Raw genomic sequence first — 18,817 nt, forward strand, 5'->3', positions numbered from 1 at the left:
AAGAAAGAGTAATATCGTAATGACATTTCAGATGGAAGAGAAACACATTTCATAGTCCTAAAAATAGTAAAACATTCATCCGAACATTTGGTCATTTCAGATGAAAAATCAAAAGTGTTTGCAGTGTATATTATTACATTAAAAGTCAGAGGAAAGTAGTGGTTGAGAACAAAAAGTTCACTTGTGTGCTTTTTTTTTCTTTTCAAATTATAAAAGATTTATTCCCATAAAAACACCAGAATGTTTTAGGAAATTAAGCAGTGCTAGCATATATAAATGTATATCATTCCATTACTCTATGAAACAAACATTGCCAATCAAACCCTGGTTTATTGGCTTCTGTTTTGGAACATGCTTGTCCTCAGTGCATTGCCCTAAATGAACAGAAGGACATGCTTGCCTTTTTATTTTTATTTTATTTTTTTCAAAGATTTTATTTGTAAGTAATCTCTACACCCAATGTGGGGCTCAACCTCAAAACCCCGAGATCAAGAATTATATGCTCCACTGACTGAGCTTTTACAGTGTGAGAGTAACTTAGATAATGAATTAGTATTAGCGGACACTTAGGCATACTTCTGGTTTGTGATAAGGCCAAGTGAACAGCCCTATGGAGTGCTCACTGACTATCACCCTGTTAGCCTTGACTACAAAACAGAATGGCATTCACATCTTGCTTTTATCTATTTGTAAAAAAGGAATAACAATAATGTTGTGTTCTTTCCTTAAAATAAAACGATCCCCTCTTTCATTGCTTCTGGCTGTGTGAAATACTATTATAGTTGAAGAAGAATTTGCATAATGCTTTTGAAGGGCTTAATAGCTATAATAATTTTCATCTACTATGGAATATGTTTATAATATATAAAAAGCTGAAATTTTTTATTGTGAGAGGATTATTAAGGCGTATCATCTAATCAGGAGAATAATGGTAATACCTGGGTAGATGACTCTTAAGAGTTTATGTTTTGCAAATAGGTTTGAGATTTTCCTGGACTGATTTGACCAATGACTCTCTTTGGAAAGATGATTTTAAAATGAGGTGCTTTTTTGAATGATTTATCTTAACATTGGTTTGTTGTCCTCCATATGATCCCACTCTAGTTTTAGGGATTTTGACTTATGTCGTATATCTCCAAAGAGAGTATTGCTTTCTCTTTTTATTCTGCCTTTGATCTGACAAGATTGTAGTCTCATTCTAGAGTGCTAGGTAACTACTAGGGACAAAACGTTGAAGTGGAGATCTCTCTGGCATATTTTGCCAGATATTATATAAAACCACAAGCTGTATAATATTGCTCTTCTAGGAAATGTCAAATGGTGAATTTGGAAATTTGATATCAGTTATAGTAATTAAATCATTTTATGGGAAAATTAATTTCCTTCAATAATTTGTATATTAGACTTTTCTGAATATCTTCCTTCTAGATCTAACTACTTTTAGGGAACAGAGTTTTGTGTTTAAATATGAAAGTTTATTAGCTAATTGTGTAACCTTTCTGTTACTGGCTTTAGTTTCCTTATATATAAAATGAATATAGGAAGAATATGACACAGAATTATTGTGATGACAGATGAGAAGCTGTATGTGAAAGTGATTAGGATATCATATATATACATATATAATCAGTATGTTTCTTTTAAATCAGTAATATAATCAGTAGTATTTCTTTTTTTTTTTTAAGATTTTATTTATTTGACAGAGAGAGACACAGTGAAAGAGGGAACACAAGCAGGGGGAGTGGGAGAGGGAGAAGCAGGCTCCACGCTGAGCAGGGAGCCCGATGTGGGGCTCGATCCCAGGACCCTGGGATCATGACCTGAGCTGAAGACAGACGCTTAACCAACTGAGCAACCCAGGTACCCCATATTTCTTTTAAAATGATGCAAAATTCCTAAATTTTTTTACAAATCAACTCTAGTTACTCATTTAAAGTGAGTTCTTCTCATTCCAAGCATCAGTAAAAATGTTAGCATTTTTTTCCTTTTTTTAACTGCCTTAGAACTTTTTGAAAGAATTAATGAATAAAGATACATTAACATATACCTGACATAGACATGCATTTATTTCCCCCCAAAAAAGCTTTTTAAAAGTTATTTAAACATCTTCATCTGGTTTTTGCTGTGAATGACTCCACCCCCAAAAAGATTTTAAGGATGCTGTGTATTGATTTTAGTAACTATTGAATGTTGTGAGCAATTGTGTTTGCAATCAGGGCGTAAGTAAACGCCTCGTCAGAATTCTACATCGAACGTGGAAAATGCAGACTTCATTGTTTATCTACACATGAAAGCATGCAGAATTCAATGCCAGAGAACACAGAAAGCATACAAATCCCATGATAAATAACACTACAACCCAAACACCTCATAAATGATTCATAGTACGTGGTCTTGATTGTGACAGGTTTGAGGATGGACATGTTTCCTATCCAATTCCATAAAAGTTTATACTTAAGTAAAATTATTTTAATGAATTTTTACATACTTTATCCTTCTCTCCTTTCTTTTCCCTTTATTTATTTAGATGCATTGCCACATATTTTACGGAGGTATTGATTCTTTCTAAAGATAATGCTTAGACATTTTTAATACCAAGTCTAGTTAAGACTTTAAATGCATTGACATAAGAAGTTCCAAATCTACTTGCTATAGGCCTTGTATATCATTGCTGTTTCTCCTGGTTGTTTGCATTTGGCAGCAACAAGACAAATGTTGCCATAAAATGATGTTCCGCGGAGCACATCATCCATTTCAATGAATATAGTATGTGTTTATTTGAAATAAAGATCTCCTTGGTTTCTTGTCTTATGCTATGATGATTCTCTGAAAAAGAAACTGTATTTTACTTGAGGTACAGTCTCACTTCAAAGAGGACTGAAGTTTGGGGCACCTGGGTGGCTCGGTTGGTTAAGCGTCTGCCTTTGGCTCAGGTCATGACCCCAATGTCCTGGGATTGAGCCCCGCATCGGACTCCCTGCTAGGCGGGAAGCCTGCTTCCCCCTCTCCCACTCCTCCTGCTTGTGTTCCCTCTCTCGCTGTCTCTCTCTGTCAAAGAGATAAATAAAATCTTAAAAAAAAAAAAAAAAAAGAGTATTCAAGTGGCTTCTAAAAATATAACTTGTAAGATATCATGGGAGAAATAGGACTGTGCAAATAAAATTACATAAGAAATATAATTTCAGGAAATAAGCTACTTTTATTCTACAGAATAATGCCTGCACAGTAATATATGCAACCTATACATTCATTGAGACATGATCCTCTGTGTGTTTTTTTAATAAATAATTCATTTGCCTCCAAGCATTGTCTATAAATATGACTTAAAAGTTATCTCAAAGACTTGTCTGTCTTATTAATACTGCTCTTATTGCCTTAACGTCTGGAATATAGTAGCAGTTTATTAATATTGCTTAATGAATGAATAAACTTTCATAGATATTATCCAGGGCTATCCATTTTAAGGGAAAGATAATATGTTTTTAGATTGGCATTGCCTACATAAATGTGTGTATTTGCCAAATGAGTATGCTAATTATTGAAACAGAGATAAAATGTAAGAATTTTTTTCTTAACTTCCTATTTAAGGGCAAGCCAAACACGTTTTTCCTCTAAGAGAAAATTCTCTGCGTTGACCAGAACAGAAGTCTGCATAAAAATTACCTGGAAATTTATTTATTCATCTATATGTGTATATATATATTTTACATTTAACTATAAATGATTTTACAAAAATCAAACAAATACCTATTTATACCCTGCTTGAGATAGAGTTCATTACTTTGAAGCCACTTTGTGGTCCACCATATGGCATTCCCAACAGATGTAACATCTGGAGCTCTGTATTCATCATCCCACAGCTTTTCTTTATGTTTACCTAATATGAATGCACATAGTAGGCACTCAATTAATATTTACTGAATAAAGGAATAAAGGTGCATATATCTATTATTACTTAGATTTTTTGGGTTTGACCTTTATATCAAACCACCCACATGTGTTTTTTTTTTTAAGATTTTATTTATTTATTTGAGAGGGAGAGAAAGAGAGAGAGAGAGAATGAACCCAGGGGGATAGGCAGAGGGAGAGGAAGACTCCCTGCTAAGCAGGGAGCCTGATATGAGGCTCCATCTCAGGATGCTGGGATCATGACCTGAGCTGAAGGCCGACGCTTAACCAACTGAGCCACCCAGGTGCCCCCACCCACATGTGTTTTGATTTGGTAGATGTAGGATGGACCTTGGGAACCCCTAATCCTCAGGTGATTCTGAGGTAGGTGGACTCTGGGCCACTTTAGCAAATATCACATCAATCAATCAATTTATTTGTAGAGCTAGAAACATGATGATAGGAATGACAATGTAAATCACTGCAAGGACCTCAATCTTCTATTTTAACAAAGACTGCCAGTTTGTGAGACCATGTGGTTTATAGTGGTTAAAACACAGGTTCTGTTTTATTTTTTTTTTTAAGATTTTATTTATTTATTTGAGAGAGAGAGAGCAAGCATGGGGGAGGGAGGGCCAGAAGGAGAAAAAAAATAAAAATAAAACACAGTTTCTGTGCCCTACTAGCCTCCTCACATTCCAGATTGATAGGAACTACGTACTGGTCAAACCACGTGATTCCCACATGAATTCAAATCTTTTTGATTCTTAAGTCAATATAGATCAATATAATTATAAACTCAGAATGGGCAGTCACCATCCACTGTTGGGCATACTCAATAATTTAGTCAGCAAACATTTATTTGTCTCCCTACTGTATTATGTACCACGGAACATAACAGGCTGAAATCCCTGCCATTATGGAGCGTACATTATCATGGGGAGAGAAAAACCACCACACAAAATATATACGTAAATTATATGGTGTATTAAAAATGGTGATTGGCGCTATTTGGAAAAATTAAGTAGGGAACTGAATATGGAAGCCAGAGTGGTAGCGATGGGGAGTTACTATTTTAAATGCAGCAGGGGGTATTTAGAAAAGTTCTCACCAAGAAAATGAAATGCTTACAATAAATGGGATGAAATGAGAATATACATAATTCTCCTAGTACATAGGCACATATACCTGAACGTCTTTTTTTTTTTTTTTTAAAGATTTTATTTATTTATTTGACAGAGAGAGACACAGCGAGAGAGAGAGGGAACACAAGCAGGGGGAGTGGGAGAGGGAGAAGCAGGCTTCCCGCAGAGCAAGGAGCCCGATGTGGGATTCGATCCCAGGACCCTGGGATCATGACCTGAGCTGAGGGCAGTCGCTTAACCAACTGAGCCACCCAGTCACCCCTACCTGAATGTCTTTTTAAAAGTAATCTGATGGGGGGCACCTGGGTGGCTCAGCAGCTGGGCATGCTTTGGCTTGGGTTGTGATCCCAGGACCCTGGGATCGTCAGTCCCATATCAGGCTCCCTGCTAAGCAGAGAGTCTGCTTCCCTGTCTCTTTCTGCCCCTACCTCCTGCTCATGCTCTCTTGTGTGTGTATGCCCTCTCTCTCTCTCAAATAAATAAATAAAATCTTAAAAAAAAAAAGTAATTTGATGGAAGCCATGTACTCTAACTTCCTGCCATTAGAAGAAGGAAAGGCAGAGATTTTCTTCTTTCCCAATGACATCGATTGCACTATCGGGAATCAAAATGCTTCTTCAGCAGTCAAACAAGTTGGATGTGACTCCTAGAGACTCTCAGTGCCATAGCAGCTAGGCTAAAGCTAAATTTGCATTTGGCATAGTCTACCTTTACATGAGCCACAGTAAATAAATCCGTCAAGAGTTCTTTAGAAGTACCTTTTACAGCTCATGAGCTCAAAATGAGGCAATGCTACTCCCAATCATATGTTCTAGAGAAGTCAATTGAGATTTCACCTCTTCCAAAAATGATCTCAGCTGGAGCCTTCCCAAGCTGCATGGTGCAGATCTCTCTAAGGCTAAATCCTGGTTGGCAGACGAATAGCCTGCTTGCTCCCTTGTCCATGGCAAATTTCGCTGATAAGTCACGACCATTTTTGCCACAGAATAGAGATGCTCCCTTAAAATTCTTCTCAAGTTAGAATACTGGGCAGTCAGCATCAGTCTAGCTGAGATGACTTTTCAGATAAAATAAAGAAATATCTTCAGTCAATGGGGATTAAAAGTGTTTTTTAAAAATTGATTCTATCTGTAGGTCCCCTACTGTTCACCTCCATGTGGACAAAAGATGATCCTCCAAGTGGGCAAGAATAAAATTCAACCCCTTAATTTCCATAACAGAATGCAAACTTGCTGCCAGACCATCTGGTATCTTTTCAATCATCAACATAGATGTGCATGTGCCAGGTATTAGCCCCAGAGCTCAATCTTGCACTGGCTATTACTTAGCTCCAGGCAAAACACTGTTGAGGCAAATGCTTCTCATCAATATGGATCTAAAAGACATAGTACCAATTCATTTCTTTAGGTGGGTTCAAGTTACAGCACTAGGAAACAATGCACTTGGCTCTGCTTCTCCTTAGCATTGATTTGTTGCCATTCATTTTCTCAACAGATTTCCAATTTTACCAATATAGGTAATAGCTGAATGATGACCCTTCCCACATTTTCTGCAGGTATTAAATACCTTCTTATTCAGGTTTTTTTATGTATGATAAATTATTTCTAAGGCTAAAAACTAGAAAATGTATTTTTTTTTCCAGTGAAAGCTAATTCTTTTCCTTTTAGGTGACAAGAAGACATGTTATTTCAGCTTGCCTCTTGCCCTGGCAGCCACAAATTTCAAACTTAAATTTAATTTTAAGTTTCAGAGAAAATCTTCATATTTTGTGATTTAGCTCTCACCTGTCCTGCTGGCTACTTGTCTATATATACATTATACATATACATGTATATATTACACATATATATATATAAAGATTTTATTTATTTGAGAGAGAGAGCATGAGCAGGGGGAGGGGCAGAGGGAGAGAGAGAGAGGGAACACAAGCAGGGGGAGTGGGAGAGGGAGAAGCAGGCTCCCCACTGAGCAGGGAGCCCGATGTGGGACTTGATCCCAGGACCCTGGGATCATGATCTGAGCCAAAGGCAGCCACTTGACCGACTGAGCCACCCAAGTGCCCCTTGTCTCTATTTATTATGACCTTTTTTTTTTCAGGTATTATGTGAAAAATGTGAGTTTTATTTCAGATATCTCCAACATATATAGAAGAAGGCATATGTGTATTATAAATTAATAAGTCCAGATAGACTTTGCTTCGTGGATACCTGTAATGGGTACCATTGTAACAGGTACATGGTGCTCCATTTCTATTTTCTTGTCTAGGCTGCTAGGGTCATAATCCTGTGACTGCTGCCAGTTCACAGGGCTGGCCCTCCTTGATGTTTGCCCTCAATATCAGGACATTACCTGACTTCAAGCTCGGTCCTTCCTAGAGGAGGGCTCATGGTCCCTCCCAGGCTGCTGCAAGGATATAAAAGGCTCTACCATGTATTTCAACTGGGAGCAAATGATGGGCCATTTTTGCTTCAGAGCTCCATGTGCAGTCAGATGAGTTCTCACTTGCAATCCCATTGCGAATCGGCCTTTCCATCTGCTCTATCCTGTCCCGTGAACTTCACATGGGGAAATCTCCCCAGTACTGCTAGATAAACCGACACACAAGACCCTATCTCAAAGTCTGTTGCCAGGAAGCCCAACCTAAGTCACCATCTCAATCAGTTTCTTTTGCTTATGTTTTTTTATGTTATGTATTTATTTATTCTTAAGACGCGAAGAGCCTTTCCTAGTCAATGACAAGTGTAAACACAATACTGATGAGTTAACTCAGATGGTGAATGGTATTACTTTTTTTGAGTTTAGCATGTTGTTTCACCACATAGCCAAATAGTACTGTGGACCTAATAAATGAGCTTAACCAAGGTGTTACCCATACTTCCTATCAATCTATCAATCTTTTCCAAGCAAGTTTTCAGGATTTATATAGGATGTAAGCAGATACTAGAAATCATTTTGACCATTTGTTTTGGCTAGCCCTTTAAAGCCAGACTATGACTGGCTACTGAATACGGGAAGATGGAGAGTGGTTGCTATAATTTTTTTTATAAAATCAAAGGAAAGATGATTTTCTGAACACACATAAAGTTCTTCTGTTAATAAAATGTATATGTCATAGCATTATATTAATCTTTGAGGCAGGAAAACTGATTATAAATTTAAGAAATTACACTTTTGTTTATATTTGTAATCCTAAAGCAATCTTTAAAGTGACAACTTAGCCATTAGTTAATGTTTACAATTGATGAGTAAAATTATTGCTCCTAAATGGACTTTGCGTGTTTTAGCAAAATGTGGCATAAAGAAAATTTGTATAAAATGAATAATGTATTCATGTCACAACAGAAATTATGCTGTTCCTACCATTCACTTTGAGGGAAAAAATTTTAAAGAATATAATTTTGACACTTTAAAGATATTACATATATTTTTCAATTACTAGTATTCAAGGTATTTGTTCAGAGTTTATGTATTAATTTTAAAAAATTTCCTTTACAAGCTTAAAAACATTCCTGACAAATATTGATTAGTTGGGAAAAATTAGTACAATTCTACTAACATACTTTCATCCAAAAAATAATCATTGCAATGAATGTAAAGGTTATTTATCTTTATTATTTCACCATACATGTCAGGTTGCTGGCAACTTCAATATGCCTCTGACTATAATATCTTTAAACAATTACATTTCCTTTTTTTATTACTTTTATTAGTCAATTAATATATGTGCCTTATAGAAATAATGGCAAATAAAGATAAACAATATTTATCTCTGAACTATCCTAAAATGGAATTACATTAAACATCATTTTTAAATCTTATGGTGAAATATTTGACATACACAGAAAGACATGCAAAGCAAAAATGATAGCATTTTGCCCTTCGAATTTTTTTGAACAATGAAATCAAACAGATATAACTGAAGCTTCTGTTTATTACCATTCCTGTTTTTTTTCTCTCCTTTCCTTCCCAGTATTAATCATTATTCTAAAGACGGTGTCTGTCTTGTTTATGTTTACTACATATCTCTAAATGGTGTAGTGACAATTGGATATTTTTTATGTTCTACACCAGTGCTTTCGTATTATAAGCATCATTATGCAACTTCTTTTTTGTCTTTTACCATTTTGTTTTGAGATTTTATTTCTTGTAGTGCATGTAATATCTATTACATTTAATTTAACTTTAACTGTGTTCCATTGTATAAGTATGCTACCATTTAACTGTTCTCCTTGGATAGTTTCTTTTATCTGTCTTGTTATTGTTGTTGTTTGGAGTATGTGTGTTTAAAAAATAATACTATAGATCATTCTGTATATGGTATGTATGTGCGAAATTTTCTCTTGAATACATTGGGTATATACCAAGAAGAACAATTATAGAAGATAGACTATGCCAATTTATTAGATAATACAAAATTAAGAACCAGGTTATTCTATATATTTACATAACCAAAGTAAGATTATAAAACTACTAGTTTCTTAGTACTTATTTCTTGTAGAATCTCAAATGTATGCATTTTGTATTTCTGATTCCTTCTATTCTTCTAAACATAATTATTTCTTCTATTTCTGATTCTTAAATAATTTTTATTCATCTGCTATGACTTTATCTTTCAGTTATTATTGACTTTCTCAACATAGTTTTATTAATTTTGCATTTATTTATTTTCATTTAGTGACTCATTCTGATTGGGACATATTCTCTATCTCTCTCTTCTATCTCTGTCTCTGCCTTCTCCTCCCCTCTCATCTTCCTTTCCCACAGCCCTCCTCCTGCCCCCCGCTCTGCATTTTCTCTACTCTCCCTTTCTCTCTGGATTCAGCCCTACATGGCAGTTCTACAGTTTACACCTTCCCGAATTGTCATCCAAAAACCAGTTTTTATATATCTTCTCAGGGATGACAGCAGAGAGCCCAGTCACCTAGCATCAGGATTAGTTCAATTTTCTCAACTTTATCATTTCTGTTCTTCTGCCCCTCCAGACATGCAGCTTCATTTAACTTGAAACTCTAGGCAGCTTCAGGAAGATGTCTCTCTCTCTCTCTCTCTCTCTCTTTTTTTTGGTGGAAGAACCCACACAGATCCTAGTTTCAAGCACTAAGCCTTGCTTTGGTCCTCTTATCTAGCATGGGACACTCTCATTTCCTTTACCTCAACATGAACTAGGACCCAGTAAACCCAGAGCTTCAGGCTTGCTCACTACTTGAGATTTATGTTTTGGTATATGAAAATATTTTTCTTCTCTTTGAGTTCAGTGATATCTTTTTAAATTTCTATTTTTACAATTTTCCTATTATTGCTAAGCCTTGGAGTGGGAGGTGAAAGAGCAGGAAAATCATATATTTACAAACTATCTTGATTTTACATGATTTTGATACTGGTTTTTCAGTTTATATGTCATAAATACACACGTTTCAATATACCTACAATTATATTATTCTTTGGGTGACTCTAATCGACCTTCATATGGAGGTACCATATTTTATTTAAATAATTCATTATTCATCGATATTTATTTCTTTCCACATTTTTGTCACTATAAAACACTGAAGTGAAGACTTTCTATTATACATCTTTTATACATTTGTTCTATTATTCTTTAAGACAAATTCCTAGAGGTAGAATTTGTGGATTAAAGGGGCATACCTTTTGGGGTGTGTGGGTGGCTCAGTCCTTTGAGTATCAGACTCCTGGTTTCGGCTCAGGTCATGATCTCAGGGTCTTGGGATGGAGCCGTTAATGGAGCCCCATGCTCAGCAGGGAGTCTGCTTGATATTCTCTCTCTCCTTCTCCCTCTGCTCCTCTCTCCACTTGCTCTCTCTCTGTAAAATAAATAAATAAATATTTAAAATAATAAAGGTGCATATCTTTGATATCGGAAAATAAAATGTAGAAAAAGTTTCCATAAACACTATTTTATCTTTAAAACTGGAAAATAAAATTTAGAAAAACTCATTTCCATATAACTAAATCATTATTTGGACTTCAATCTCAGAAAAAAATTAAACTGTTATTATCACAATCAATTAATGAATTAATAAAAAGTTTTTGCTCAGCACTGCATTGTATGTTATGCATAAGAAAATAGTTTTGAAATTTCTGGTTTTCTTAGGCTTTCTTTATGTTCTCAAAAGTAATTGAGAGCACCAAAGTACTGTTTTTAATGTGGACAATATCCACCAATATTTATCATATTAAAAATGAAAACTGAGAGGCTTTAAATTATTTACATATTAACTCATTTCAAAATAAAATTAACAATTACGATGTATGTTAATATAAATAACATTTTCTAAATGTAAAAATTCTATTTTCCAAAACAAAGAATAATTAACATTAAGAGCATCTTTGCTTTACAATTATCTAAAATCTTTAACACCTAACTTAAGAGAAAACATCTGGATTCTCATAACTGCTTCTGCATTCAGTCTGTTGTGAAATTTTGGTTGAAAAATGTGAAGAAATCCAGCCTTTCATAATATATAGTTTAAAAAAGAAAAATATGTTTCTAGCTTTTATAGATCAAATGTGGGTAGTCTATTGCTATACTAAGCTCAACATGTGGTAGTTTCTTAAATTTAAGTTGAAGTTTGAAATCTGAAAACATATGAAAGAAATAATTTGTCATACTTTGTGTTATTAAATCTATTGTTTCATCTAAATTTTGAACAGATCTTGGACTATCATGCATTGGTCATTTGAGGAAGATTACATATCTTGCAAATGTTGACACATTGTATTATATGATAACAACAACAACAAAAAACATTTGTTACTATCACACCAATCTCATCAGAAATAGCTTTAGTATCAGAAAGCTGTCAAATTCACATTCCTTGATACAAGTGCTCCAAAATTATAATTTTTACACCAAATTTCAAATTTTGGCAAAATTTTGAAAAAATGTCACTGACGAAAAAAGTACCATCAATTGTTCTCCATAGAGTGATGGGTTCATTTTCAAAAAAAATATGTCTGTTAAATATCCAGGTTTGAGTACCCATAATTAATCAGTTCTTTCAAATAAAAATGTTATCCCTGAAAGGTGGCTACGTTAGTTTGCAACTCCAACAATTGCATGTGTGCTTTTCCTTGAGAAAACCAATGTACTTTGGTATGCAGAAGTGCTTTATATGTACTTTCCCCTTCATCATACAGCATGAAAGATAATTGATGAGCAGAGATGTGGAGAATGTACTAAGAACAGTCATAGGACCTTCTTGGGAAGACCAGTTAGAAAGCTGTTGCTGTGATCTGGGCAGAACATGATAGCTTTGAGCAGGAGAAGAGAACAGCTTTGAGAGACCTTCAGAAGTTAAACTTGTCAAGATTTGGGTGATTGGCTGTGAGGGTTGGGGAGAGGACCATGTCAAGGATGATTCTCTCACTTCTGGCTTTGGCAGTTGGGTGGGTGGTGGTGCTGCTGAGATCAAAAATGCAGGAGAGGGAGTGAGTTTGGGAGGGGTTGGGGCAAAGGAGATGTGATGAGTTTGTAGGGAAGAAAAAAGTTTTCTTCAACCCTCTTAGGGTTTCTGGCCGGGTCTGAAATCAAACTGCCAAAGACAAAAACAGATTAATAGAAAATTGCAGATTTATAGATTACTCGACATGGGAACCTTCATAAGGAAATAAAGACCCAAAGAAAAGGAACTATGTACTTTTTTTTAAGATTTATTTATTTATTAGAGAGAGAGAGAGAGCACAAGCAGGGGGAGCGGCGGGCAGAGGGAGAAGCAGGCTCCCCGCTGAGCAGGGAGCCCAATGCTGGACTCGATCCCAGGACCCTGCGATCATGACCTGAGTGGATGGCAGATGCTTAACTGACTGTGCCACTGAAGAGTCTCAGTGATTACGGCTTGTTAGGCCACTTTGGTTTGCAAACAACAGAAACATACCCTGTTTTATTTAGTCTTAAATAAATTTATTGAAAAGATGCTTGCTAAAATAGTAGAGGGTGAATGTATTATGACGCTTACAAGATGTATGTTACCTCTTTAGTCAAAATTCCGATAATTTAAAATTCTCTTCCTAATACTTAACATAGAAGATTAGGTACAATTTTATAAGTAGTCATCCGATCTGCATCCTTGATGGCAACCTATTCTTGAAGCATTCTACATTGTTATTTCTTTTCCACAATAACTGCTAGAACACATATTTTTAAAAACAACTGACAAAACAAACAAGCTAATGATTGAGCAAGTTGTCATTTCAACTATTGACAGTGCTTTGTGATTCTGGCATTATGAAAGCATCCCACTATTTATAAGTTAGTCATTATCTCCACACTATAAATAAAGATGTAGAGCTCAGTTTAATAAGCATTAATTGACTATGTTCTTTGCCCAAGGTACAGTGCCAGGAACTGAGGGAATACAGCTCCTGGGAAAAAGCAGCATTGAGTTCTGTTAGGGAGAGGGGTGTATAAAGCGAACTCTAATGCTATAGTTTGTGACAAATACCATAATATGGATTTAAAGATGTTTGATGGGTGATCAGAGGAAGAATTATCTCTGACTGGGAAGAGCAGCTGAATTCTTCATATAATTGCTACACTTTGAGGAAAGACCGTATTTTGACAGTTGAGAATGATGAGCTAAACATTCCAAGCATAAGACAAATTAAGTAGCTACCAACGTCTGCTCATGTGGCCATATTCTGAAAATACACAGCAGTCTGGGAATACTGGGACATGGGTCATGCAAAGGCATTAGGGAATGGTGTGGAGAAAAAAATTAATAACAACAAAAAGGGAGGAGCACATTCAAGTTAATTCTAAATTTTTTTTCTCCATTTCTGTCTTTCTGCTCAGAGTCTCAAGTCCAAGCAAATCACTCTTTCTCCCTAGATCCAAAACAGATTCTGGAAAGATAAATTTTGATTGGTCCATTCACAGGATCTTTCTCAATGGAAAAGAATGCAGTAGCTAATACGGGGAATGGGGCTAACTAACTATCTGTTTTTTTTTTTTTTTTTTTTTTTTTTAAGTTTCAACAAACATTGATTATATAATATGAGCCAGGCCCTGAATTGAGAGCTAAGGATACAATGGTGAGGAAACCAGAAATGATTCTTGTCTATACTGAACACACAGTTCATTTGAAGAAATGGACATTAAATAACCGTAGAAATATTTAATCATAAATTGTGGTATTCCTGATTTATATCAGAAGTCAAGTTAGTATAGCATTTGCCTTTCTTTTAAATGTGAATTTAAATTTCTAGATTAAATTATTGTTTGTATATATAGTTTATCTCTCCTAATACCAATGTGATGTTCAGGAAAGAGTGAACTTTTGAAATATGTATTTTGTTTAAAATTCTGCCTCGGGGCGCCTGGGTGGCTCAGTCGTTAAGCGTCTGCCTTCAGCTCAGGTCATGATCCCGGTGTCCTGGGATCGAGCCCCACATCGGACTCCCTGCTCCGCAGAGAGCCTGCTTCTCCTTCTCCCACTCCCCCCTCTTGTGTTTCCTCTCTCGCTGTCTCTCTCTCTGTTAAATAAATAAATAAAATCTTTAAAAAAAAAATAAAAAAAATAAAAAATAAAATTCTGCCTCAGTTAATTATTACCTAATTATAGTTATCTGATTCTGCTTTTCTGTAGAGACAATAATTCCCATCTTATAAGGTTGTTTTAAAAATTAGAATTATTATATGTAGAAGTCAATACATGAAATTTCTTATATTAATTAATAATAAAAATATATCACCACCACTATGGACTTGAAATGGTTATCATTTAGAAAACACACTTAAAATTGTTATCAGCTAAAATATTTGTGAGCTGATAATGGATTGTTGACCATGTTAGTGTTTAAGGTTGATATTTAATCAAGTACCCTCTCTCCTACCTTGCCTCCATCCCCTACAGTTGAGAACTAGTTGAAAAATAAACAGAATAGCGTACCTCTAAATATCAGCTGTGTTTCTGGAAGTGCTGGAATGGAGAACATGACTAAAATCTAGAGCCAATTGGTTCCCAGTTATTACCTGCACCTCACTCCTCTAGTCTAGACATTGGTGTGATTCACCTGAGGGAATGTTTGGGTCCATAAAGTAAGCAAACACTACCTAAAGAGTGAGAAGCGTCATCATTCTATCTTGTCTTTGAAGTCTGATAAGAGGGGCCTAGTGAAAAATATCTCCAGCCGTTAGAACTTAGGCTGCCTGACCAAAGTGTGTTTCTCAAGTAGAAACAGACACAGCAGTAGACACCTACCTGTGCAATGATGCTTCTCTTAAAGATGGACAGAATGGGACTGAGATGCCCATGTTCAGTTCCCTCTCCCAAGTCAGAAGTGTCACCATGCTAACCATCTCCTAGGTGGCATGATGACAGGCAAATAAGAGTTGCCCAAAAGATGTATCATGTGCAATAAGTGTGAGGGCAATCTAGACCAAGATGATTAAATCAGCTGCGCTGAAAGGTGAATAAGAAAGAGGACACCAAGGACAGATTTTACCAACTTTACACTTTTGCCTAATGACACCTTTCACTGTGTTGTTTTAAAATAAGTATTTTTGGTGCACCTGGGTGGCACAGTCAGTTGAGCATGGACTCTTGGTTTCAGCTCAGGTCCTGATCTCAGGACTATGGGTTCAAGCCCCATTTCGGGCTCTATACTCAGCACAGTGTCTGCTTGAGACTTTCTCTCTCTCTCCCTCTGCCCCTCCTCCACCAAATACATAGATAAACTTTTAAAAAGATAAATATGAAGGGGGGGAGATTGGAGGGGGAGACGAACCATGAAAGACGATGGACTCTGAAAAACAAACTGAGGGTTCTAGAGGGGAGGGGGGTGGGAGGATGGGTTAGCCTGGTGATGGGTATTAAAGAGGGCACGCTCTGCATGGAGCACTGGGTGTTATATACAAACAATGAATCATGGAACACTACATCAAAAACTAATGATGTAATGTATGGCGATTAACATAACAATAAAAAATAAAAAATAAAAATAAATAAAAAGATAAATAAAATAAATAAATACAAAATAAAATAAGTGTTCTCACCACTTTGGCTAATGACCTGTTAATCACAGTCTGGGCCAAGGGGTTGTTTTTTCTTATTAAGCACATTTGCACTCTACTCTACTTTGCCTATAAGGTTATGTCTATTTGCAAAACCATTCCTTAGGACTGTGGTAGATTTATTTAATTGATTTGAAAAAATTGTGAAAATAGTGTTCTTAATACAAAAATTTCGGAAATAAATCATAATTTTGACAACTATATAGTTACTAGTTCAGTATTTTGATCTCTTGACATCTAAGCATAGAAAGACAGTCCTTAATGAGTACTGAAACTTTATTTATTTTATTTTATTTGAATATTCATGTATTTCAGTACATGGATATATTTGTCCTTATTTAATTGGAAATAAAAATACTGATGGCAGATAAACTGAGAAAGAGAAAGTGTGTGTGTGTGTGTGTGTGTGTGTGTGTGTGTGTGTAAAAGGAAGATAGACATCAAATAGACACCTTAGGTATGGGCAGCAAAATAGAATTATTGAATAATAGATATTAGAAAAGTAGAAAGTATTGCCTTCACTTTTTTTTCTTTAGATGAGGCAATTGTGACCCAGAAAAAACAATAACACTAGATCCCAGACAACTCAACCCCCAGTCCTGGGATTTATCCATGTGATCACACACATCCCTACCTGTCTGCCCCCTGCCATGTCTCATGAATTCCTTTTATAGAGCTTGAGATTACCTTGCTGAATTCTTCCATTAAATTATGGCATTGAAGCATCTTGTTGAAATCCAAATATTGAATACAAATAACGCTTCAGAAAGATTTTATCAAATTATCTATCTATACTCTTTGAAGAATGAATTTAGGAGGGAATGGATCTCAAGTACATCTCAATGATGAGAGAATAATGGAGAGACTTAGATATAAGGATGTTCCAAAGAACTTCAGCTTCTGTTCAGAAATGAAAGGTATAAGAATTACTGAGCTCGGGACACCTGGGTGGCTCAGTCGTTAAGTGTCTGCCTTCGGCCCAGTTCGTGATCCCAGGGTCCTGGAATGGAACCCCACATCAGGCTCCCTGCTGAGGGACCCCACATCAGGCTCCCTCCTTCTCCCTCTCACACTCCCCCTGCTTGTGTTCCCTCTCTCCCTGTCTCTCCCTCTGTCAAATAAATAAATAAAATCTTTTTTTAAATTATTTATTTATTGACAGAGAGAGACAAGAGTCTCTCTTGGTTTCAGCTCAGGTCCTGATCTCAGGGTTGTAGCTCATGTGAATCCCAGCCTGCCAACTCAGGAGTACAACTCTTCCTACCTTTATCTAAATCAGAGGTAAAATTGACTCTTCCTATGATCTCACCAAATTAATAAAAAATTTTAATCTTGAAAAATTTTAATTATTCTCTTTTCTGTTTTCACACTAAATTCAGGAGTCCAGCGGTGTTTAGAAAATAGATGAAGTGTCTCTAATCACGAGGCCATTTTGTTCATCTCTCAGCAAAATGGCTTCTAAATCACCACTTCCTCCCAGTTCCTGACCTACTGCTTTTTAATCTCAGGGAACATTGTCTCTTCACTACCTTTTAGCTTTCCTGAAAGTCTGTAACTCCTCTTGACTGTGTACTTTAAAGGTGTATTCCTTTACAGATACTTAGGCTCTTTCTTCAAAGACTTTAGAATCTAAGAATGAAAGGAAAAACCTATTGTCTTTAACAACTTCTGATTTCCATTTACCATATAATCTCTGAGTCAAGGGCATACCTGCCTGAACTAGGAAGAAAAGGAAACACCCGTGGGGACCATGTCCAAAGTTTTTGCCTCCATCATGAACAATGTAAATTCCACTCCTCTGTTTCTTCGTGTTTTCAAGGCTACTTAGATATTTAATCTAAATTTTATCTGTATAAATATGATGGTGGTAGGAAAGAAGAACACAGTACAATGGGCACTGTGGCCTTCTAGACTACAATGCATAAAACAGCCCTGTGTGGAATCTATTTTAGGTTTTGCAATTTATAGAGAAGTTAGCATGCACTTCTGGCGAGAGTCCTTTGAGGTCTCAGGGATTTGTATCTTTCTTTTAATTAGACTAACTAGTACCATGCTACTAGCATTTTCAAACCCCTTTTGTACCTAGTGGTAGTATTTGTGGGTAAGGGTGTTAGTTCTAACTCCAGTGTTTTTGACACATCAAGTGATAAAACAACACAATCCTTCGCTAGAAACCTCTGGTTCATTTTACCTCAATGACTGTTTTTTCCTATGCAGGCATCAATTTCTTTCTTACCTCCCATCTCCCAAGAAACCAGCTGATTTAATTAGATTTTCCTGGTCTGTCCAATCTTGGTGAGCCTTACAACCAGTAATAGGAACTAAACATTAATAGGATAGGTAGGATATAATCTGTAATAGGGACTCCCTTCATTCTGGAACATCTCCTATTCAGCATTTATATTAATGCATAATTAAATAGCTGTCTCTTTAAAGCCTTTACTTATATCAAAGCTATATCTCCAGTACACCTCATTGTCCCCGAGCGAGAGAGTCCCTACAGTATTCACTTTTTAATGTAACTATTAAAAATGCAACACAGGAATTGAAAATGTGCCTAAATCGTTTAGTAACCTCTTTTGACATTTTCATTACATCTCCTATTACTAGAATCAAAATGAGAATTAGATTATTTCAGAAGTCTAACAGAAGCCCTCCATGGCAGTTTATGCATTGTGACATGAGTGTAGAATTTCATATTGTCGAATATACTGTGCTTTTTTAAAAAACAGGATATAATACAGGCAACTTT

This window comes from Halichoerus grypus, chromosome 3, assembly GCF_964656455.1.
Source record: "Halichoerus grypus chromosome 3, mHalGry1.hap1.1, whole genome shotgun sequence".
Classification (NCBI taxonomy): domain Eukaryota; kingdom Metazoa; phylum Chordata; class Mammalia; order Carnivora; family Phocidae; genus Halichoerus; species Halichoerus grypus.